The sequence below is a fragment of the Pan troglodytes genome, chromosome X (assembly GCF_028858775.2).
Source record: "Pan troglodytes isolate AG18354 chromosome X, NHGRI_mPanTro3-v2.0_pri, whole genome shotgun sequence".
NCBI lineage: Eukaryota > Metazoa > Chordata > Mammalia > Primates > Hominidae > Pan > Pan troglodytes.
The window spans coordinates 110,346,762-110,370,677 of record NC_072421.2 but is presented as its reverse complement, the minus strand read 5'-3'; the positions used below and the strand labels follow the sequence as shown (position 1 = coordinate 110,370,677).

The 23,916-nt window shown below is 42.4% G+C and overlaps 1 protein-coding gene and 1 long non-coding RNA gene across 5 annotated transcripts in view; one reads left to right on the top strand and one right to left on the bottom strand.

The window, feature by feature from the left end:
• LOC104003971 (uncharacterized) overlaps nucleotides 1–11,472 on the bottom strand; it is a 122,489-nt gene extending 111,017 nt beyond the window's left edge. The window contains exons 1-3 of the long non-coding RNA XR_676777.4: nucleotides 11,283–11,472; nucleotides 8,736–8,882; nucleotides 6,058–6,170 (exon numbers count right to left, since the gene is read on the bottom strand). This is a non-coding gene — a long non-coding RNA (uncharacterized LOC104003971). The remainder of the gene's footprint in view (nucleotides 1–6,057; nucleotides 6,171–8,735; nucleotides 8,883–11,282) is intronic.
• Nucleotides 11,473–12,260: 788 nt separating this feature from the next.
• Nucleotides 12,261–23,916, top strand: part of AMOT (angiomotin) — a 66,088-nt gene continuing 54,432 nt past the window's right edge. The window contains exons 1-3 of one of the 4 annotated variants that reach the window (XM_063804513.1): nucleotides 12,326–12,698; nucleotides 12,835–12,908; nucleotides 20,781–20,857. The gene's annotated coding sequence lies outside the window, so the exon portion shown is untranslated. Of the gene's footprint in view, nucleotides 12,699–12,828; nucleotides 12,909–20,780; nucleotides 20,858–23,916 lie in introns of those variants that run through there. The other 3 variants (XM_009439539.3, XM_063804512.1, XM_063804511.1) reach the window with 3 other exon arrangements.

The window sequence follows — 23,916 nt, the reverse complement described above, 5'->3', positions numbered from 1 at the left end:
ATCCTGCCTTCTTCCAAAGAGCTATGGAAATAAATCACCTTGTGGGCGAAACAGAGTTAGTCTCCATTTGCAGGGGGATTTTAAGTGTCTCCATGGTTTAGTCGTCCACAAAAATCTCCCCATATTTAACATCTGCTCTGTCTTCAAATTACCCTGAGCATTTTTCTGAGACTGTGAAAATGAGCAAGGAGCTCTCACTTTCCGAAGTGTCCACAAAAGCCAAAAGGATATTAATTAGAGGCAGGAGGGGAGGGAGCAGGGAGCTGGTTTTACCGAAGGAAGTTACTCGCTGGGAAAGAAATGAAATGTGAGTTCAGGAGGTAGAACAGAAACCTTTTAAACTCTCCATGGCTAGACTGGAAACTGAATGCAAGGGATAGATAGAGATGGTAAAATGGGGCGATAAAAGTCAGAAGTTTCCTGTAACTTTGGAAGAGAAGGTGATAGGGTCAAAACTGCTTCAAACTCTGTTTTTGGATACTAAGGAAAACTCTAGAAGTCAACACACTTTTTCTGTAATGAACCAAACAGTAAATATTTTAGGCACTGTGAGCTACATATCTATAGTCTCTGTTGTATAATCTTTGTTTAACAACCCTTTAAAAATGTGTATACACACACATACACACACACACACACACATATAGAGAGGGAGAGCTGAGGTTTCGCAAAAACCAGCCACTGGTGGACAGTAATTTCCCCAGTCTTGCTCCAGAAGATGGTGATTTTTTGTGTAAATTCCAATTCCATTTCAACTTGAGGAATACTTACCGAGCACCTACTGCGAAAAGATCAACTATGCAAAGCCAGTGGTGGAAGCCCTCTATGATAAATATAAAGAGGATTCTGAATGAGGAAAAGACTAAACCTGGCAATAAACTAATCAGGGTTCCTCAGCCTGCAATAAGACAACTACTTCCAGCAGGAAGAACTAGCTCAAGACGGGGGCAGGTTTGAGTGAATCTAACAGTCTGTGCAAAAGCTATTCAAAGTGAAAAAAAAAATGCTGAGTGCAATTTGAGCAGGACACTGAGCATCTGGCCAAATTAAAGCTGGGGAACTCCCTCAGGAGATTTCAGTGCAGACTCGAAAGCAGTCTGGAAGCTGGGGTCAAGGAGAGAGGCAAACGCTGAGAGTGTTTTTTGACCACAAAGGCGGGGGAAGTCCTGGGTTTTGTAATTACCAACCAGCTGACACCACTTTGGGAATAAGTGAAATCTCTGCAAAATGTAACTTACCTGCCTGGGATCAGTCTAAAATATCTTATAGGGTAGACTCTGATGGATGTAAAGAAACTATGCCTGAAAAATTGGAGTCTAGGGACCCTGGGAGTTCTGGTGCAAGGGAGGAAGAGGTTGGAAATGTTCCCTTTTCCCCTTCCCCCACAATAACCACTTTTCACTAGAGAGGACAAAGCTGGCCTGAAGGTAGAAGCTACATAGAGCACCTGACAAGAAGCTTTTGAGAAGCCAAGGGAGTGGCTCCCCCTAGATACTGATTGAAAAGACCTAAGGGCAACAAGTCTTAAGCCAAGATCAACATGTCAAGAAGATAGGAAGAACAATGCTTTCCCCACCCACCGATAGCCCAGGGCTAGAGTGTTTAAGAAGGAATCAATGCTTGGTGCCTAATGGGGGGAGGAAGCGTTAGTGTGGGTGGTAACCATGCTAACCACAGGTGTCCTGAAAATAACCATCTATTTCAGTTTCTAAGTTGTTTTCACAACCATTGTTTGATCTAAAGCTTGCAAGCCAGTGAGGTACCAAGACATGACAGCAGTTATTCTCTCATTTTTAACAGACAAGGAAATTGAGACTCAGAAGGGTTAAGATGCTTGCCCAAGTGTGCACAGCTTGTAGACTGCAACACTACAGTCAAGTATCCTCAAAATCCAATGCTACTTTTACACCAAGGTGGGAAATGATTGGCAAATAACAACATTTTTAGGATAGGTGACCCTCTTGGGAGTTAAGAGTGGGTGGAATGCAGATGAACAATGGAAAGATAAGGACAGTGGAGTCAGGAAAAACAAGGCTTTCAGAGGCCTGGAAGTTTAAAAGGCTTTTAAATTAAAACAGTTCTGATTCCAGAGTCTGTGTTCCAAGGAAACAGAGAGTTGAGTTTACAAAAAATAAATAAATAAAAATTAAAAAAAATTTGAGGGCTACCTGGGAAAGCTACTGAGATACAGTTAGGATGGCTTGTAGGGGTTTTCATCTAAGGCAGAGGAATACTCTAGAAGAGCAATGACTTTGCCTGATGACTTGACTACAGATGTTAGAAAAAAATAGCTTTGGCCGGGCGCGGTGGCTCATGCCTGTAATCCCAGCACTTTGGGAGGCCGAGGCAGGCGGATCATGAAGTCAGGAGTTCGAGACCAGCCTGACCAACATGGTGAAACCCCATCTCTATGAAAAAATATATATATACAAAAAAAAGCTTTGATTTTGGACTTAAACACAAAGTAGGATGGGGTATCTAAAAGGATGATAAAGAATTCATTTACACAAAAGCCTGCATCATAAAATACATGTTTCCTTCATCCAACAAACAACTACGGGGTACCCACTACATGCCAGATACAGTTTGTGCTAGGTGTGGGGGATACAGCAGTGAATTGAGACACTGTCTATGATATAGGAGACACCTACGGCTTAGTTGGCAATACAGAGAATAAATTGTTACAAAACAATGTGATAAGTAATCTGATAGAGATAGGAACTAGAATGAGAACTGAAATCTAGAGAAAGGAAGGAAGCTAGGGGGACATGTGCAGCTAGCCCAAGGAACACTATCTCTCCTTGAACACCTTGAGCTAATGCCTGCTCCAACCCTGGGGTAGACGGGAAACAGTAATTAAAATGCTGGAAATGTGATAGTATATGAAACATGGCACTTGGTGAAATTTAACCACATAAAGTGTGAAACATAGTCACAGTTCTGTTGTTCTGCAATAAGGTAAAAACTGCAACTGAAAAAAATCAAACTAGATACTACGAACCATAAAAAAATATGAGCAGCATCTTCTCCTTCCCCCATTCTGACACACTATGCTTCTAGAAAGGGGGCTATGGAACTAGAGGAGTGGGACATAGAATTTATGTTAAAAGTTCAATTGGTTAATGTCATCCAGGTAAGAGTATGGTGGGAGTGGTTGTAGGGGAATGTCATTAATCCAGATGCATACTCTTTGATCTCCTGGAGATAATGAAGCAGGAAAGTTTATCCAAATAAACACTAAGCCTACTGTTCAGAGCCATCCTGGGCTACATTTTACCTCAGGAGGGATTGCTACTAAGGAAACCATAGTAGAAAAAAGTACTGGTACTTAGAATGGAAAAACCCGTGCAAGCCACCTGCTAGTACTGTATTGCAAGAATCTCAAGTACTTTTTTCAAGCCACTTATTGTCCCTTGCACAGAAATTACCCAGTTTCACCTGAGTTTTAACAGACGGTAATTGCTTTATTAAAATATAATAATAGTAACAGCCAGTATTTATCGAGTACCTATCCAATTCCAGGACTGTAAGGATATCATGAATCATCACAGATCTTAAATATCTACCCACTATTCCCATATCCCTCCAAAGCATAAGTCCCATAAGGGCAGGAATTTTGCCTATTTTATTCACCAATGTGTGCCCAAGTGCTTAGAAAGTGTTTAACACATAGTGGATGCACAATACACATTTGTTCGACCAATCAATTAGAAAATTGAGACTTGAGAAGTTAAGTGATTTACACAGGGTCACACAACCAGCTAGCTGTATGTGGGGAATTTAGTCCAGTTCTATTTGATTTAAAATCTTTGTTTCTTCCACTATACTTGGCTCACTTTTGGTAAATCTAGTCCTACTTCACAGTTCTGATGGGGGAACAGGAAGTGACAACATCTGTTAAGTCATCTGGAACTGTCTGTTTGCCATCACAGGCATTGAGCCAGCCAGTCACACTTTACTCCCTAGCACTCATGCCTGCACTGTCTTTCTCATTTGCTAGTACCACATAAACACTCCACCTTTTGCTTAAAGCATTCACACCCACATTTCCTAGATATATTTCAAAACTCCCCATTTTACACCAAGATCAAATAACTGGGGGGCAGGAGGATGCCACTGCAGCTACAGCTTCCCACTCCAGCATTCAGAAAACTTGTCAGCATTCTGACAACTGTTAGCAGTTAACAGTTGCAAGGAACCCTGAAGATCATCTAGTTCAATGCCCTCACCTAGTGTAGGAATAATTCTAAAAACTATGAATTCCTTAGGGGGTAGGAAAGGGGTGCTGGGGGGTGTACAGAGCTGCAGGGTACGCATGAAGTTTCTTCCTGGACCTGAAATTTTCTAGACTGGGAAACAAAGTTAAATAATTTACATATTAAATATTTTCAATATTATTTTATATTAAAACCACTTCCAATATAGTTTATCAAGTAGAATGCACAATTCACATAAATGTTTAAAGATAAACAAGAGAAGGGAGTGTAAGTTATCACTCAGGGAATACTTCCCTGAAAAGATGATATTTAAGTTGAAGCCTGAGAAATGAATTGAATTCATGAGGCGAAGAGTGGGAAGAGAGTGGGGCCGAAGATGGGGTATGCAGAAGGAGTGGCGTGCACAAGGGTTCTAAGGCAGGGGAAAAGTGTGGAATTAAAAGAGCGGTAGGCCTGAGTCTCCCAGGCCCATGCTCACAGCGCACATGTTCTATTATCTCGCAATCTCCTGCAGCAGCACCTCCCAGGAGTCTGTCTTTCCACTTACATCCTGCCAAACCCCTGTGAGAATCTTGGAGGCAGGAGGTCCAACACCTAGAACTGAGATGCCTACGACTGCCCCATACCACCCCAAATTCCCTAGCCAAGATCAGGAAGCCAGGGACATATAACTGTTGTTTGCTTAAGGGTGTTCAACACTCTTACTAAAACCATTCACTGGCCTGGCGCAGTGGCTCACGCCTGTAATCCCAGCACTCTGGGAGGCCGAGGCGGGCAGATCACCTGAGGTCAGGAGTTCGAGACCAGCCTGGCTAACATAGTGAAACCCCGTTTCTACTAAAAATACAAAAAATTAGCCAGGCTTGGTGGTGCACACCTGTAATCCCAGGTACTCAGGAGGCTAAGGCAGGAGAATTGCTTGAACCTGGGAAGTGGAGGTTGCAGTGAGCCGAGATTGCATTATTGCACTCCAGTTTGGGCAACAAGAGTGAAACTCTGTCCAAAAAAAAAAAAAAAAAAACCATTCCCTGGTTTAAATCAGAAACTGCTGGTAGAAAAAAGTAAACTTTGGTCAGTCCATTGTACAAAATATTACAAGTAATAATATCAGCTAATATTTGTATACAACTGTCATTTTACCTTTACAACCATCCTCTGACATAGATGCTGTCATTTTACAAATGAGGAAACTGATACTCAAAATTTGCCTGAAGTCACATAGCTAGTGAGCAATAGAATGAAGACTATGAAACTAAGTCCTTTTGGTGCGGAAGCCCATAGCTTAGCCTCACACTGCCCTGTGGAGCAGATTTAGTAGAGAAGAGTGATTGCGAGGGCCTTACAGCTAGGTGCTTTTAATCTCTATAAGCCACCAAGCAAACCCACTGTCCTACACCCTTGAATGCCCTAAGAAGAATGAATGGAGGGGCATGAAGAAATAAACTGTGTTAAGGGACTACTATATGCCAGACATCATGATAGGACCTCTAAATGTGTTATTTCATTTAATTATCAAAGAAACCCTTATGGTGGAAAAATTATTATCCCTATTTTACAGATGAGGGAATGGCAGCTCAGGCTGGTTAAGGAATCTGCCTCATTGGTAAGTAGTGGAGCTGTGACTTGAATCTAGGCTTGGGTGACTCCAAAAGTCTATACCCCTTCCACAGAGCACACCAAGGATGGCTTACTATTTAACCCTTCCCAGGTTAATATTTGCACTTTAACAAGGGTCTTTCCTGTGTGAATTTCACAGGACAGTGGCAGACCTGAAGAGAAGGCTGATTTGGGCCTGCAAGGTGGGCCTGCCTTAAATCACACTGGAATGGCATTGACCTACCTTCTCCCTGGAGTTCCTAAAGTGGGGCAGCGAGCCAGAGAAGATAAATCTCTACTGCAGTCACAGCCTTCTTCTCCTCCAACTGGGATAACAACTCTCAGACACTCTGGCAACTACAGAAACAGAGAGAGCTCTGAATCAATCAAGAGTTTATTTGCAAAGGGTAATGTCAGAGGATGAACTTCCTCTAAATCCTGCTAACTCTGTACATTTAACGTGCTTACTGGCTCAGGAATTTGATTTTCCTCTGACTTGCTTTCAGAGGTTTGTTTTTTACCATTGACTAAATTATATTTTCCCTCTCAGCCCACCGCCTTTCAGGGTACAGACTGATGTACGTTCCTCAGCCTCCCTGCTTCCCTCTTGCTCCGGCTAACCTAGGAATTTGCAAATAAACCCTACTGAGAAGTATGGACAGTCTGGGCCTTTCCAGAAACTCAAGCTGCTGAAGGAGATATGGTATTTAGTTAAGCTGAAGTGAAGCCCTGCATAAATCATAAAGAGGCGAGCCCAGGTTACTCAAACAAGACCTTAGGAGGTGTTTGGGGAATAGACTTGTAGGCAGCTTTATTTTTCTACAGCCGATTTACTTCCAAAATGCTGGGGCCCACAAATACCCCAGGAGTAACTTGGCTCCCAAATGCTGGAGCAGGTCTTGGCCTTGGAGCACAGTTCTGGTGTTGTTTCCTGAATTCCCACATTGCTGTTTTCCACACATGGATCAGGCTTCAAACTTCCTGTGTCTGGACTGTGTGTGCATGCTGTGTGTGTGTGTGTGTGTGTGTGTGTGTGTGTGTGTGTGGTTGGGAAGGGTGGAAGGGGGGAGGGAGGGAATCCAGAAGGAAGAGCATTTAACTGAAGTCGTGTATTGCATATGTGTCCCTTTGTTCCTTTCCTGTTCAGATAAACCTGCTATTTTCTGATCAGCTGGCTTCTGCATGTACAGGGCTAGCGTCTCTTTATGAATAAATAGGAGGCTGACTTTTGGAGGTGTCCTGGAGAAGGCTGCTTCTCAACGTTTGTCTGGAGGAATTAAGGGGGACAGTTATGTATAGAGACATAAATCTTTAAGATTTATTTTTTCTAGTATACGTGCTTGCCTCTGCTTTTGTTCATAAACGCATTTAAATCATTTAGTTGTTCACTAGGCAACTAGAGGAAGATGTGCACATTCCATATTCCTGGTTCACTTGGTAAGTGGGGGAGAATGCCATTCAATGCAAAGCACTACGGTTTTATCATCTTTCCTTCAAGAAGAATCTGGCCAGGGATTGGGAATAGACCATAAGCTATACACTCCTTCCTACTTTTCCTGTACGTTGGACAAAAATATTGCACACAAAGGGAAGATTTTTTAATTAAGACATTTATTAGTTGGCAACATGAAACACTGGAGATTTTATATTAAAAACATTTGACTTCTGGTTTCTCTTGAAAAATCAGAAGCTGTGGTCACACTGGCCTGCATTTCCCTGTAGTGGTGATCAGGCTGCCCCTTTCACATGGGTTCTGCCTTCTTGCAACCCCTATCACTGGCATTGTCTCCTGACACTAAGCCTAAGGGTTATTACCTTTTGTGTGTGTGCGTGTGTGTGTGTGTGTGTGTGTGGTAAGAGATACATAACAAAATTTACCATTTTAACAATTTTTAAGTGTACAATTCAGTGGCTTTAAGTACATTCAAAATATTATACAACTATCACCATTATCTAGTTCCAAACCTTTTCATCATCCCAAACAGAAATTGTACTATTAAACACTAACTTCCCACTCCCTCTTCCTCCAGCCCCTGATCACCACTACTCTACTTTCTATCTCTATGAATTTATCCATTCTAGATCCCTCATGTAAGTGGAATCATACAGTATTTGTCCTTTTGTATCTGGCTTATTTCATTTTGTGTAATGTTTTCAAGGTAGACATTTGATTTTTTTAATGGACTTTATTTTGTACAGCACAGATATTTTTATTGTGCAATAAAGGTGTATTTTAAGAAAAAAAAATAAAGGCCAAACAGGACAGGTAGTTTGGGATGTGGAATCTTGACTTCTGAGCTTAAAATGATCCTCCTTTTTTCCATATCGTTATATGGAGGTTTTTAATGTGTAGTATCTAGGCAACCCAGTGTCTTTACACAGGTGTTTTACAGCTAGTGGTTAATTCTCCTGGTCTCCCCCAGAGGGCTTTCTATACTTTATAGTCAGGATATGAAGACACAGGGATGCTGTGGGGATTAGTTAATTGCGTGTGGCACAGTTTGCTGTATAAACTAACTCTCTGGAACTAGTTTTCACTCTCTGCTCTTAACTTCCACAGCTTTTACTGTCAATACCATTCATTTGGCACTTAGCACATGCTTGTTAGTTGTCTTTTTATGTTTATATCCTTGAAGGCAGGAGCTAAGTCTCATGCCTCTTTGTTTTTTCAGTCTTGTCTATAATAGCGGCTCAATCGATGTTTGTTGATGTTGGCCTCCCCCTCCCCCTCTCTTTTAAGTAGCGCAGGCAATGCACAGCTTTAAATCCAAACTCGGTTTAAACAAACTGAAAGGTTTTCAGGGTGAAAACAAAGAAGTCTTGCATGGCAGGATAGAAGGCTTGGAAGACCTGGGTTAAACAGAAGTACCAAAAAGCTGTTTGCCACAGGTTAAGAAATGACTCACACACAGCCTGACTCACCATTAAGTTCAGAGTTCTGCTAACTCTACTCCATCAAAATTTGGAGAAGAGTAATGCCCAAGCAGGGTTTGAGGAGCGGATGTTAAACGAATTAAGTGTTTTAGAGGTTTCCATTGCTCCAATTCCATTGCTCCACAGTACCAGTCGCTGTGGGGAAAGGAAAACATGTTAGAAAAGTGTTTTGAAGGCAACTTCAAGGCTAGGGGCAGGCATACTACAAATGAGCCACCAGGCCTTTGTTACCAGGATTTTTTAAAATAGCATCTTCCGTAGTAGCAAAAGATGGGAAATAGCCCAAATTTGCTTCCATTTTTTTTAGAGATAGAGTCTTGCTATGTTGACCAGGCTGACCTTGAACTCCTGGCCTCAAGAGATTCTCCTCCCTCAACCTCCCTAGTAGTTGGAACTATAGGTGTGTGCCACCACCGTGTCTGTCTCCCAAATCCCCATTTAATAAGGGGATGAGTAAAGGAATTTTGGCACAGCTATGCAATAGAATACTGAGTTATAATAAAAGAAATAAGGTAAACATAGTTATCCTGAGATGGAAAAATATTTCAAATACATTGTTGAGTAAACAAATGCAAGGTGTGCCTTGATTAATGATCCCACTTGTAAGGAACAAAAAGGGAATATGCACTCATGCTTGAATATGCAAATAATCTATTTGGAAGATAACATACAGTCATAAAGAGAATGGGACTATGGGAGCAGAGTGGTGGAGAAGAACTTTTCACTGTAGTCTTTCAGTACCTTTTTGTTTGGTGTTTTTTGTTTGTTTGTTTTTTGTTTTTTTTTGACGGAGTCTCGCTCTGTCACCCAGGCTGGAGCGCAGTGGCGGATCTCAGCTCACTGCAACCTCCGCCTCCCAGGTTCAAGTAATTATCCTGTCTCAGCCTCCCGAGTAGCTGGAGCTCAGTGGCTGATCTCAGCTCACTGCAACCTCCGCCTCCCAGGTTCAAGTAATTATCCTGTCTCAGCCTCCCGAGTAGCTGCTACTACAGGCGCATGCCACCACGTGCGGCTAATTTTTGTATTTTTAGTAGAGAAGGGGTTTCACCATATTGAGCAGGCTGGTCTTGAACACCTGACCTCAAGTGATCCACCCGCCTCGGCCTCCCAAAGTGCTGGGATTACAGGTGTGAGCCACCGTGCCCAGCCCAGTACCGTTTTATCTGAATTCTTCCATGTGCATGTTTAACTTTTTTCACTTGGACAGCATTGATTTTAACAAATATCCTTTTGCCACTGTGATTGGTAGTAGTCCTGCAGCATATACCCGCCCCCCCCATCTAGCTCTCCTGTCCACTCCAAATAACAAGGCTGAAATAACCTTTCCTTGCTTCACAAACCAGGTGTCTCCATATTTTGAACATTCAAAAACTCACTTTCTCCATGAAAAATCACCCAAATAACTTCACTTCATACATAAACAGAATCATAACGAGAATCATTTTGTGCACACTCCTGCTTCTGAATCTTTCCACAGCTCCTAGCAGAGCATGCTGCACACTCCATGACATGCAATAGTCCACTACTTTTCCTGCAGAGTTGGATTCTGAGCCCCTGTTTACTGTGTGATAGTGTTTCCTTTAAGCACACTTCCTCTTGCATGCCTTGATCCATGGCCCCCCAGATGGCTCCCATTAGGCAGGCTTGAATTGGATGTCACTCTTTCATTGGCATGAGCCATTATAATGGCCTTGCGCTGTCAAGGCGTTTACATTTAGGCTTGCTTCCTACTTGAAATGTTTTCTAGGAAATATGGATCTGTAGAGAATGGTGGTTTCCATGGTAAATGTTCCTTCATATTTGTTTTCTTAAGTTCACTTCGGAGATACACAGCATGATTTCCTCTTTCAGTACCAGAACCACAATAGCTTTGTCATGAAACTGTAGAACTTTAAAACAGAAATCTCACCCACCCTGCTTAGAAAAGGGGTAATTTATTATTCTAACGGCAGGGAGTCAACTTCATATCCACCCCCAAAATTGTAGGAAAAGAGTTGACTTTTTAAAATAAAGCCACAAAACCTACACGACCTTGGATGTAAATGCTTAAAACAGATGAGCAAAATATTGATCCTCTAACACATCTAAGACTCTCCATTATGTTTCACACACAAGTAGGAACACATACATGTGTGGAGTGCTTTATAGTTTTCACACACATTTTATTTTCATACCAGTGCCTTTAAGTTAATAGGGCATGTCTTATAGCATTTACTTACAGGTAGAAAAATTAAGGCTGAGAAGTTAAGCCACTTAACAGAAGTCATACAATTAGCTAGTAAGTGCCAGGGCCCCAAATGAATTCTTCCTTTGGTTCCAAATTCCACGTTATTTTGCTACCCTGACATTGTTTCTTTGTGCCTTCGTTTTTCTAGATGTAAAATGGTAGATTTTCCGTGTCCCAGGATGCTGTTCTCAACCCTCTCTTGTTTTTAACCAATGTCAGCTTTTTTCACAGTCAGCAGAACACCACAATGACACTTCATGTACTTTCCCCCCTCCTGATTTAATAAACTAAGGGAGAAGAAAAGTTACCTATTCGCAGAAAGCTGGACAGTGCCATAAACATAAAGGCGTACCAGAGTCGGCCGACACACTGTTGAACTCTTTTATGAGACTGAGAAATAAAGCGTCTCATCTTTCTCTTCCCAGCAGTAGCTGGGGTAGAACATAGAACTACACAATAGCCTCTTGTTTAGTTTTATTAATTTTGAGGGCGGGTGGGACAAAGGGATCAGACTGGCGACTCCAGGGCCCAATCGCAAGCGTATACTAGGCCAGGCTGGGCCAACCGGTAGCTGCAAAAGAATGGTGGGCGGGACTTACGCTTCAGGGACCCGCTCCGCCCAGGCCGGCGCTCCCAGCCCGCCCAGGGGCGGAGCCTCCGCAGAGCCCCGCCCGCGACCCCTCCTCCCTCGCCCCTCAGCTTCTGCGGCCCGCCAACGGGAGGGGGGCAAGCGCCCGGGGCGGGGGAGCGGAGGAAGAAAGGAGGGTGTCTCGCAGAGCTGTGACCTGGGTGGGGGCCTGCTGGTAATAGGAAGCAAGAGGGGAAGGAAAACGAAGGAGCGCTTCTCCTTCCTGCATTATTTTAAGCAGGCTTTGGTGGAAGCTGCTTTTCAGCATTTCTATTATTTGTTTTTCTTCCTCCCGCAGCGGGGCGGGGAGCTGCACTGGCTCTCCCACGCGTCTATGCCGCGCTGTTGCCGCAGATTATTATTGTAGTCTTTTGCAAAACCTTTCCTTCTTCCCAGCCAGTCCCCGCGCAGACTCTCACGGCTACGGCAACCGAGTCGTGCCCCTCTAGTGGGAAGGCGAGAGCGAGGGTCCCCTGCTTTCGCCCGAGCTCCCGGACCCCGCGGTTCAATTGTTTGAAACTTCCACGCCCCCCGGCCCCGCCTCTCTTCCGCGCTCCCCTTACTCCTCACTTCCAGGGTCCAGGCAGGCTCCCGCCCTTCTTTCCCCGCCCTCTACTCCGCCTTCCTCCCTCGTCCACCCCTCCCGCCGCCCTGCTCCGGGGCGGTCCTAGCCGCTCACCGCAAGAAGAAAAGCCACCCGTTCGTCCCCCTCCCCTACCTCCCATCCTTTGCCCAGGAGCTGCCTTGGCAGTCACGCCCCTTCCTTCCGAGGAGCTTTCTGGCTGCCTAAACTGGTAGACCCCCTGAATTACTCCTCCATCTCCGCTCTCTTTCGCCTCCTCTTCTCTTAGTTCTCTCCGCCTCCCCCTCAACTACCACCACCTCCAGTCAGTCTCGCCTCCGGCTATCCGCTGCTCCACCCTCTGGCCCGGTATCCTGCCTGTCCGCTGCCACCAAGGAGAGCCCGGACGGAGCAGCGAGGAGGGGAGCAGCCGGGAGTTGGGGCTTCCCCCCTGCCCATCCCTGGCCGCTGGCCCGGGACCGAAGCCACTTGAGCGAGCAGAGAGTCGTCACCTTGTCTTCTTTGCCTTCAGGGGTAGGAGACGCGTGGTTACTTTTCGCGGGGAACTGGGGCAGGAATCCATGGTGGCATGAACTTGGTCGTGCCCTCGGCGTGAGTGAATCGATCTAGGCGCGTGTGGGAATGCCCGTGTATTCTACTTTCTTTGCAGCTCGCCATGAGTTTTTTTGGATGTGCAGCAAGTTAAATCGGTTAGAGTGTGCGCTGCTTTCCCGTCCTACTTCGGTGAGGAGATGCTAGTGGGTACCACTACTAGATGGTACTTTTACTTCTTTACCTCCTGGGGTTCTTGTGGGTCTCTAGGTAATTAATCACATTGAGGAGCTAAAGACCCGAGGGAAGCTGAAATCTACATTTAGCCCAGCATGCATGTCAGTGCTTATCTCAGATAACTAGATAGGTTTCTGCTAAGTGCTTAGGCTTGGGGTGGGGACTCACACTCCCTGAGGCGGGAGCAGGAGGGTAGGACCGTGAATTCTTGAAGTTTTAAAGTCTGTGTAATCTAAAACAAGGCTACTCTTTGAGATGTGTGGTGGTGGTGGTAGTGCTTGTGGTGGTAGTGATAGTGGTGGTGAGGAGGGAGTTGCCCTTATCTGCTTTAGAAGATCCAAAGATGTTAGTAAATAGTTTTGGGGGATCTTGAGGGTGTCTTGAGGGTCCAAGCCTGGGCCACTGCACATTGGTGCTTCAACAGTAAGATGGGCTTCATGGGTTTGTGAAAATGAAGAGAAAGAAAAGTGGGAGGGAAAATAACAGTCTTTAATAGACTGTGAGCAGTTCCTGGTAGATTGCCACTAATAATAATATAATAATTTGCATAAAGGGACTAAGTAGAATTAAATGAGCAAGGAAAGAGAAAGTTGGTGAGAAACAGCATTTTCAATCTCTAGTGTATGTTTTAGAACGAACTTTTCAACAACCTGGGATGTTTAGTGCATGAAGTTCTCCTCCCTCCCCGCCATGAAGAGTGGACGTTGGGAGGCAGTTTAAAACTTTTATGAATATAACCCTCTTCTCCCATTCAGAGAAGAAGATAATTAGTCACCATAATCTTCAATGATGAAGGGCTAAGGATATTTAAGTCTCCTTGAGCTAGGCTTTGTGAAAAGTTCTTTCTCAGGCCAGCCTTTGTGAAGCCTTCTCAGTTAGACCTTTCAGCACCCTCATTTAGTAGCTAAGAATAGTTTGAAATGCCATTTTGGATGTGGTATACATTTTCATCCATCTCCCACCTATCTTCAATTGGACAAGTGCGTCAAGCCTGTAAGTGATGGTGTTCAAAGACTTATTACTGAGATGTCCTTAACCCATTGCTTATTTGGGAACACATTATTAACATACATTTTAAAATAACTTTGGTTGATTTTAATGAGGGAAAGGAAAGTAGGAAGGTAGAGAAGGGCGACAATTTTAAAGGCTATCCTGTTTCAGATCAGCTGGGAGGGAAAAGCTGGCCTGACCAAACTACATTTTATAACTGGCCTGGGACATTTTAACAGCCAGGTGGTTGTAGAGTAGTTGCCTCTATTTACAGATGATAACTAAGGTTCCAACTATTCTGTATGGGTTTATCCGGCGTCATTGACAGACACTTTCTGGCACTACATCATACTTCATTTTAAATTACTTCTTTCCTTGGAAAAGTTCGTGGCTTTGTAAAATTGAAAGTGCTTTTTCTACCTTCACAGTCTAGATGTGAAGTAAACCTCTGACCACAATTGTATGTGGAGTCACTTTTACATGAAATTTGTGGATTTGTTTACCTATTTAAAAGATTTTAGAAAGGGAATTTTAATAATTCATAGTCAATGCAGTTTTGGATTTGGAAATTAAAATTTCATTTCTGGTTTATGAAGTTTGATTTATTAGACTAATTCCCAACAAGGACATTTGTAGAGTTGCTTTTTCTTTCTGATGTTTTGTAAAGACCGCATCAGACTCTAGAATGCTTTAAGAATAGCCTAATCAGAAGGCAGGGGGATGGATACTATGACCTTGAGGTCCCATTGAGTGCCAGAATTCTAAGTGGGTACATCTGCTTCTGTGCCTCTCCCAAGAGCCCTCTCCCAGGGCCTGCGCCTTCTTTAAAAGGGTGTCTTTGTAATTAAGCGGCCCTTCTTCCCCATCCCCCTTTCTTCCTTTGATCCAGCTTTTTAAGGCCTTTTTTTCCATTTGGAGACAAGAGGGGTTTCTCACACTTTCCTGTTCCCCTCTTAACGCTTCTTTTCCTTTACCCCAGAAAAGTCCCCTGAAGTTCTCAGGATGGTTAGAAGTTGTTTTGTTTTGTTTGGGGCGTGGGGGTGGAGTGGGGGAGTTGTTACCAATGAGGAGGAATAGAGGATATATTCCCTCTTGGGAAATGCTTGTGACCAGGTAGCCTCCTCCATGGAGACTGAGCATTTGGAATGCATGAGAACAGTCTATTCTTGGGGACTGTCTGGTAGAAATTGTCCTTTGCACCCATTAAGCCCAGCTTAAACACTGAAAGGGGTGGGGAGAGGTGTGTGTGGTCGTACTGGAGCCTTTTAGGATGGTAAATGGGTAAATGTTTCCAAATCTCCTATTACATCATCTCTTTCTCCCATGGATTCAGTAGGTTTAGTGATCTGCTTGACAAGTTAATTAGCTGGGGACTAAACCAATTTGTTTAGAATTGTGATCCATTGATTTCCTGTCCCCAGGAATTTTTGTTGGTGTTTTACTATGATGTGTTGTCTTTAGTCTTACTTACTTTTCCCTCCTTGCTGCCTTTTGTGGACTTTGGTCCAAATTCTAGGGTTCCACCCCCAAGTCAAAGGTTAGAATTTTGTCCCAGGAACTAAGGGGGTATTAAACAGGCTGGCCATACTGCATTACTCTCCTCCATGGTGGGCTTCTGACCCCTTTTAACCCAGAGAAAGGAGGGAAGTCGCCCCTTCCACACACAACACACAATCTGAACAAAAAAAAAGAAAAAGAAAAAGAAAGAAAGAAAATAGGAGGTCATTTGCTTTATAAAAGAATCCACAACAGGTTTTCTTTGTAAGTACTAGCTTTCCTAGTTAGTGCCTTTAAACTATGACTTGATATATAAAAATTCACTCTAACTGGGCCTTCTCGGAAGCATATTTATTGCATAAAGGAATACATAAGAATTTGTAATGATTATCGCTTAAATTAAGTGAGGCCATTATTTGGCCTTTGAAATCTTTTTGTTATATGGAATGGAGTTAGTTAATTGTCTAAATCATTCTGGCTTGTAATAATGCTGGCCACGTTAGCTCCGGCCTACAACTGCTTGCAGAAGAAAGCTAGTATTACTTTTTGAAAATAAATCAGACTTTATAGATTTTGAACAATTCTAAGGATGAGACTATCCACCCCATATAGGTAAAATGTTTTATTTCCAGTTACTGTATTTGACTAACCCAGGGATCCAGAAAGTTATTTCTAGTAAATAATGGCGACTGATGCCACTTTAACCTAAGAATCTGCAATAAGATTTCCTAGTGAGCCTATTGGTGAGAAGGACCTGGGCTCTAGGCCCAACTGTAACTCGGTTTACTACCTCTGTTAAGTTTTTTTTTTTTCCACTGTAAATTATGGGTTTGGACAGGGTAATTTTGAGAGCCAGTTCTTATACGTTTATGGTTTTCTTTCTAGGCCTCAATATCTAGTATGAATGTGAATGATTGCTACTAGAATGAAATGCAACAGTTGTTAGAAATTCAATCATCTAGTCATCATGTTAAAGAAAAAAAGATCCTGTAAGGATATATGAATATAGATGCATTATGTTTTACATTTTAACAACTCAAAATTAAGAAGCTAAGACTCTGTCCAAAACTTCAAGAATTCCATCATCCTAACAGATCACCTGCTTTCATTTTTTCTAGTTCCTTTCAAGTCCTGGTTCCTGTACTAACATGAATTTTAGATAATTGGAGCCACAGATACATACAATGTTGCTTTTCAATAAGAGCCCACCTAAGACTTAACTTTGTGAACCCATGTGGAGGAACGAAGTCAGAATCTGACCGAGGACACATGAAGACTCCCATATATTTTGTTTCTCAAATGCCAGGAGAGGCTAATGGATATAATAAGTAATCCCTAAACACTCTCTGTGATTCAGGAGTTGTTCATGTATCTAGCAAGGCTGTTAATTTAATTCCTTTGACCTCCTGTTATCCCTCCCCCATTCTTGTTAACAACAACAACAACAAAACTAGGGTCCACTGTTTACTTTGTCTAAATCATTGGCAATGATTTTTAAATCACTGTATGGTGAAATCCCATCAAGTGAGTATAAATTTGAGTGGAATATGAAATCTCCAGAATGAGAAAGGAGAAGCAGGAAAGCACAAATATACTTGTTTTGTAGCATGGAAAATAATATGTTTAAATTAGACTAAAAGATAGCAAAGAAACTAAGGATTTTAGACAGTTAAATAAAAGACAAGAAGTGCAGCAGCAGAATGGCCCACACATAATGGGTTCTTCACCTGAGGTCTTCACCATGTAGTGAAATTTCATAGTTCTTTAATTTTCCTTTGATAACAAAGGTGTGGTATACATGTGATCTCTAAGATTTGATGGATTAGCCAGGCATGGTGGCTCACACCTGTAATCCCAGCGATTTGGGAGGCAGAGGCGGGCGGATCACCTAAGGTCAGGAGTTCAAGACCAGCCTGACCAACATGGTGAAACCCCTGTCTCTACTAAAAATACAGAATTACCTGGGTATGGTGGTGCATGCCTATAATCCCAGCTACTCAGGAAACTGAGGAATAAATTGCTTGAACCTGGGAGGCGGAGGTTGCAGTAAGCCAAGATCATGCCATTGCACTCCAGCCTGGGCAACAAGAGCAAAACTCCGTCTCAAAAAAAAAAAAAAAAAGATTTGATGGATTCATTCCTGGAAACCAGTGGCTCATCATAAATTAGATTAAATTTCTCTAACTGGAATAGAAAGTGTGGTATGGGTTTTTAGTATTTAGAAAGTAGCAAATGAGGAACAGGAACTTTTTTTTTTTGGTAATATATGATCCTGGAGAAAATGCAAATGGGTGTATTTGCCAATGTTTCCTAAGGCAATTCTTGAAAATCTACTCTTTTAAGTCTGTGGGCTTGCCTTGACATTTGTAAAGGCACTTTCACTCTTGCCCTAACTCCATGAAATATCATTAGCCTGTGTGACTTGAAGCCAGGATCTGGTTTTCTCTGCCCAGCCCCTCTCTGTCTTACCATGTGACCAAGGGTAAATGAATTAGCTGCTCTAAGCTTCAGTTACCCTTCTGGGAAGCAAGGATATTAATACCTCACAGAGGTGTTTCGGCATGCTTCATATTGGGCACATGCTTTGAGGTCATTGGATGAAAGGTGTTTGCATGATGGCAGAGCAGGCTTATTATAGGGTCTTGAGCAGGTGTTCCTTTTTAATGAGCTTTGCTGTCTTATAACATACAGTGCCCTTTGGTGCCCCATTGCCTTACTGACTGTAATTACCATTAACCCAACATTTGTATTATTGGCCCTCTCGGCTTTTTGGAAAAAAAATTAAACAGTTTTGTACTGTGTGGTAAGTTGAGGTACAAATAAGAGGACTCTAGCATCTTACAGGGTGGTGAAAAATAGCTTCAAAAAGAAACGTTAGTTGAAAAGGGCTATAGAGATCAGTGAGTTATTCAAAGCTCCTCCAAAAGATGAAAAAGAATAAAGCAAACTTCTGTGTGTGTGCGCATGCACGTTTTAAGGGAGAAAGTTTTCAGTAATATTTGCTTGTGACACATACTGATGATAGCCAGTAACTGAAACCCAGCCATTGTAGTGTTTTATACACAGCTGGATTTTATTAATGATGGAATATTTATGCTTGCTGTACAATTCGTGGCTCATTTCCATGTGTATGTCAGAACTTAAATACCCCCAAAAGAAACATTAAGATAACATGAAATATAAATGTGGCCAAGCTAGAAAGGGTGGATTTGGTGGAGAGTCTCCCTTCTTCTTATTGGTGTCACATCAGATCACAATAACTGTGCCGCCCCCCTATCAACCTTAGGCATTGATACTGATCTTTTTTTCCCCTTATATATACCCCATAGCAAACTTCACATTTCAATCTTTTTGATATGGACAAACGATCTGCTCTCCTCTTTATAATGCAGATAAAACTGATGTATGTGTTTTTTAAGAGCATATTTTCCCTGCACATGCTTCTCATTATCCGAGAGGCCTGGACTCAATCAGTAAAGGAGCAGAGAAACCACATAATTGAAAGGAGAATGACGGTGGTGCATACTTGGAATATTTGTGGGAAGGGGATTGCTGACATCAGAAAATGTAGTGGCCTGAGTGTTAACAGCATTGAAGAGAAATCAGCTTTCTGTGTTTCTGTGTATTGAAAATTATTTTTAAGGGAATAAAAATATGGGCCAGGTTTGACATCCTTTTATGAAGTTGCCCTGGAAACTTTGATGAAGATTGTTAAAGAATAGCTCAATTAAAACCTTCCCCATTAGGAAGCTAATTAGTACATCCCTTACTCATTTTGGTTGTTTTCAAGGGGCATGTATTTGCATTGAATTAGTGACATTTGTTCCATGTGATAGCAAACTAAGATAAAAATCACAGATGGGGAAAATTATTTAGATTGCCTGTTTTGAAGAAACCTAATTTCCTCTTTATTACATTTAGATTTTCAGCTCAGAGTTTTGTTTTACTATGTTTATATACAATGATCACATTTTAGTGTGGTAGCCAGTTTTGCTTTCTGGATCATGGGCTGTAAACCAAAGCTTATTTGAATTTCCCGTATGAATTAGGGAAATAGAACAAATGACAACAAACCATTTTATTAAGGTAAGATTTCATTTTTTTCTTCTACAATTAGTTTCTCTTTGGTCTATGTGTGTGTGCCTGAGAGAGAGAGAGTAGGGGAGGCAGATTGTTTTTTTAAAAAGCAAACAGTTTTTGAAGCTAAGAAAATTTTGATGACCCCCCCCCCCTTTACTCCCAGGAACATTCTGTCTGCCTCAGGCTGGGACCAGTTGGGCTTTGGTTAGGGGAACATGATGAATTTTCTGACCTGGTGCTTTCTGTGACCAGGCTAAGTGGTTCTCCCTTGGAAGCCTGAAGGAAAGAGGTTATGGTGAGAACAGGAGTGCAAGATTTCTAGCAGGTTCTTTTTACTGTTCTCCACCTTTTTTTAGAGGGGTGAGTACTTGCTTCTGAGATTTTAGGGCCATTTGCAGTAGAGTCAATGCTTTATAGCCAAATGTAAAATATGGGCCAGTTGTGGCCCTCCTTTCCCTGCATCACTTTAGGTGACGGTCATTCTGTACCTAGGTTCCCATATGCTGTGCCCACGGTGTAGGTGTATGCCTGCAGTAGTTTGTGCAAGTAAGAAAGTTAGCTGGGTTATATGATTTGTGGTTTAATCTCACCTTAGTCCTTCTTGGGAAGGCAGGGTTTAGACTCAGTTCTGCAGTGGCACCTCAGGCAAGGCAGGTTCCCTGTGCTTGCAAGGCAACAGCAGGAGGAGGAGGGGCTGCCTTCTGCCTTCAGAGAGTGACTCAGGCCCTCTGGTATGAAGATATGAAATGCTGGCTCCTGTCCATACACCTGCTGGATGCCACACCTGCAGTCAGCACCTGAGCCCCACTCAGACACAAAAACCAGACTGAAGGCAGATGGGGCTCCCTTGAAAAGGGGCACAGCGAAACAGGGAGCTCTCAATTATGTTAGTAGAGCCCCACTGGGAACTGGGTTTAGTCATCCCAGTGTTGGCGTGGGGAAACAGATTACTTTCTTTTAGATGCAGCTCACTCACTTGCTCAAGATACTGTTGGAGTGTTTCAGGAGTTTGCTTTCCTAATGAATTTCTCTTGTGAACTGTCCTCTTAAAAACTGGAGGGGCAATTCTGTGGAGGGTTATGTCTTAGAACCAAGCACAGGGCAGGAAGTCGCAAGACCTGGGTTCCAATGCTGGCCCTACCAATGGGCAACAGTGAAATTCTGGTCCAATTAGTTATGATTAGCTATCTGTTCTGGACTTGAGCTTCCCTCTCCAGTTCTAAAATGGAATTAATCACATCTGCCTTTATTTCCCCACAGAGCTGCTGAGAAGGACAAATAAGATAGCAGAGTGAAAGAGCTTTTGTCTCCTTAGAAGGAAGGCTGAGAAACTAAAGGTAATAATAACATTATTATTATTGTTATTCCATGTCTTTCTTTGTTTTCTTCTCCTGCTGTGGCCTCTAGAAAAGTTTTGGGGAAGTTATCATTCACTCAGTATGCAACTATTAAGCACATTTTATGTACCAGTTAATGTTTTAGGTATTGGGATGCATACAATGAAAAATCACGCACCCCGCCCATGCCCTCTAAGATCTTACAGTCTAGCAACTTCCCTTTCCATTTCTGGCTCAACCCGTAATAGTGATTGCTACCAGGGCACTCAGAAGCTTAAAAGGTGAGAATTAACTTCTTTTTTTCTCTCCACACTACAGCTGGGGATTTCTGTCCCTGGAGCTGTGTATTGCAAGGTCTAGCTTGGAGATATATGGGAGGAAAGGCCATCGGGATAAATAAAGGAATTTCTTTCCCTCCCACATTTGCAAAGTACCTAACCCTTGAATGATCTTTTTTTTTTTTTTTCCCCAGAAGTCCATGTTTAGTTTCATCCTGGGTTCTGTTCTGTTCCTAGTCAATATGGTCCAGTCCTCTCTTATGACCTTAGCTGTCATCCATATGCTAATGACTCCCAAAGATATATCTCAACCTATCTTTGATGTCAAATTGGTCATCACACTCCATGTCTTCTACTCAGCTTATAGGTTTTTGATATTTTCCTCCTCTTGGGAGCTTTTTCAGGTAGCCCAGGGTTTTTTGCAGAGCCCTATGTGTTGCCGGAGCTATTGGCTCATACCTCTGTTTTCCCGTTGAATTGGGCCTCCTCTGCCTGACTGGGAGCTCCTCAAGTACTGGGCTCTCTTTTTTATTTATTTATTTATTTATTTATTTATTTATTTATTTATTTATTGCCACCCTAGGGCTTACCTAGCACAATGTCTGGCTACAGTAAGTGCTCAGTAAAAGTTTATGGAAAATTTGCTGTGATAAGTGTCATCATAGAGAATTCATTTTCCATGTTGAGCAGAGTTGAGGTCAGGAATAGATGGAGAGGGATTAGGGAAAAATCTTCAAAGAGAAGATGGACAGCAGAACTGCCTTATTTTGAGAGTTCTGGCTAAGAAGTCACGGAAGGAATGCCTGTTGTGTCCACTGTTGTTAAACCAGGGGCATCTCTGACCTATTGCCTCCCCTGCTTTAGGACCGGATGACTTTTATGGTCAGGTCTGCAAATCAACCTCTGTCTATAATACATTGACCATTTAAGACAGGTGTCACTTAGTCATCTAGTATTAAACAGGGCTGACCTTAAATGTGCCACCTTAACTGAGGCTGAAAATAGAGCTACACACACAGGCTCATTGATCATGCCTGCTTAGTTCTATACAGCAAAACGTCCCTTAAGATATATTGAAGATTGGGATCTAAAAACTGACAAATTCAATTCTCAGAATGTAAGCAGGTTGGGTCACAAGAACTGAATGTCTTCAAGCTGACTGTCAGATCTTTCCAAGGGCAAAAATGAAAGATGATATAAGCTATTACAGGCCATGAACCTGTTTTCACCCACCTGATGCTTTTACTAATTAGCTTCTTGGCTGGGTGGCAATTTGGGGCAAGTGCATGCAAGCTGGATTCACAGGGGAGCCCGCATTCCACTCTGCCATTTCGCAAGCCACTGGGATACTACACTGCTTCTCTTGGCTTCTTTCCCTCCCAGGAGCCCTGCTCTGCCCTGGTGGAAAAATGAGAGCGGGAGAATTTTTCATTAAATGAGGGACGGATTTCATGGGACTCTGGTGTTTTGCTAATTTTATTTTTTAGTGGGTTGTCTAAAAACATTTATGCTTCTTGACCCATCAGTTTCACTTCTGGGATTCTATCATGAAGAAACAATCTACAATATTGAAAAAGGTTAAATCACAAAGATGTTTTTGTAACATTATTTAGATTAGCATAAAATTGGAAGCAATTTACATGTCTTAATAATTGAAGAATGGGTAAGTGAATGCTGATACACTTGTTTAATGCACTATTATGCAGCCATTACGATGTTATGAAGTTATGCCACAACATGGAAAAAGTATTTATGGTGAGGTGAAATGCAGGATCCAAAATTACATCTTATTAATAATTCATTGCTTGTAAAAACACAAATACACATAGGAAAACTAAAGGAAATATAATGTTAACAGTGCTTAAGTTGAGGTGCTGGGATTATAAGTGATTTTTTTCTTTATTAAAAATAAATGCATGCTGTGCTTATATTACTTCTAAAATAAAATATAAGTAGATATGAAAATGGGTGGTCTGGCATTGGCGGTTAAAGATTGGTCAAGCAGGCAGCTTCTAGGTATATTCTTAAACTTTTCTCATTTTAGGCTCCATCTAATTACAGGGACTCTTTATACTTTTCTCGAGATAATAAAGAAGGGGATGTGATGGTGTGGTCTACTCCTCTTTTGGAATGGATGTGTGTGCTGGGAGATAGAGGGAGGTGGCAACAGGATTCTCCTTGCTACCCAGTATGTCACTGCTCACATCCACTTCAGGGTTGATCACCTTTGTTGCCTATAAACATGTTTAAGGTAATTGCTTCAGAGCAAAGCAAAGTCAAACTGGGACCAAAAACGACCAAGACCTTGAGTTACCATCCCAGAAACGGATCTCTCACACTGATCCTCAGTAAGATTTGGAAATGCCAAGGCCTTGCTGTGGTTCTTAAAATAATTTTTCAACCTAATCTAATAGGGTGTTCAAAAATAATTGTGGTGTTTGCAATAGAGTGTATTAAGCTGTCCTTGCATTGCTATAAAGAAGTACCGGAGACAGGGTAATTTATAAAGAAAAGAGTTTTAATGGGCTCACAGTTCTGCAGGCTTTATGGGAAGCATGGTGCGAACATCTACTTGGCTTCGGGGCGGGGGCCTCAGGAAGCTTGCAATCATGGCAGAAGGCGATGGGGGAGCAGGCACATCACATGGCAAAAGCGAGAGCAAGAGACAACGGGGGAAGGTGCCACACATTTTTAAACAACCAGATCTCATGAGAACTCACTCTCAGAACAGCACCAAGAAGATCTGCCCCCATGATCCAATCACCTCCCACCAAACCTCAC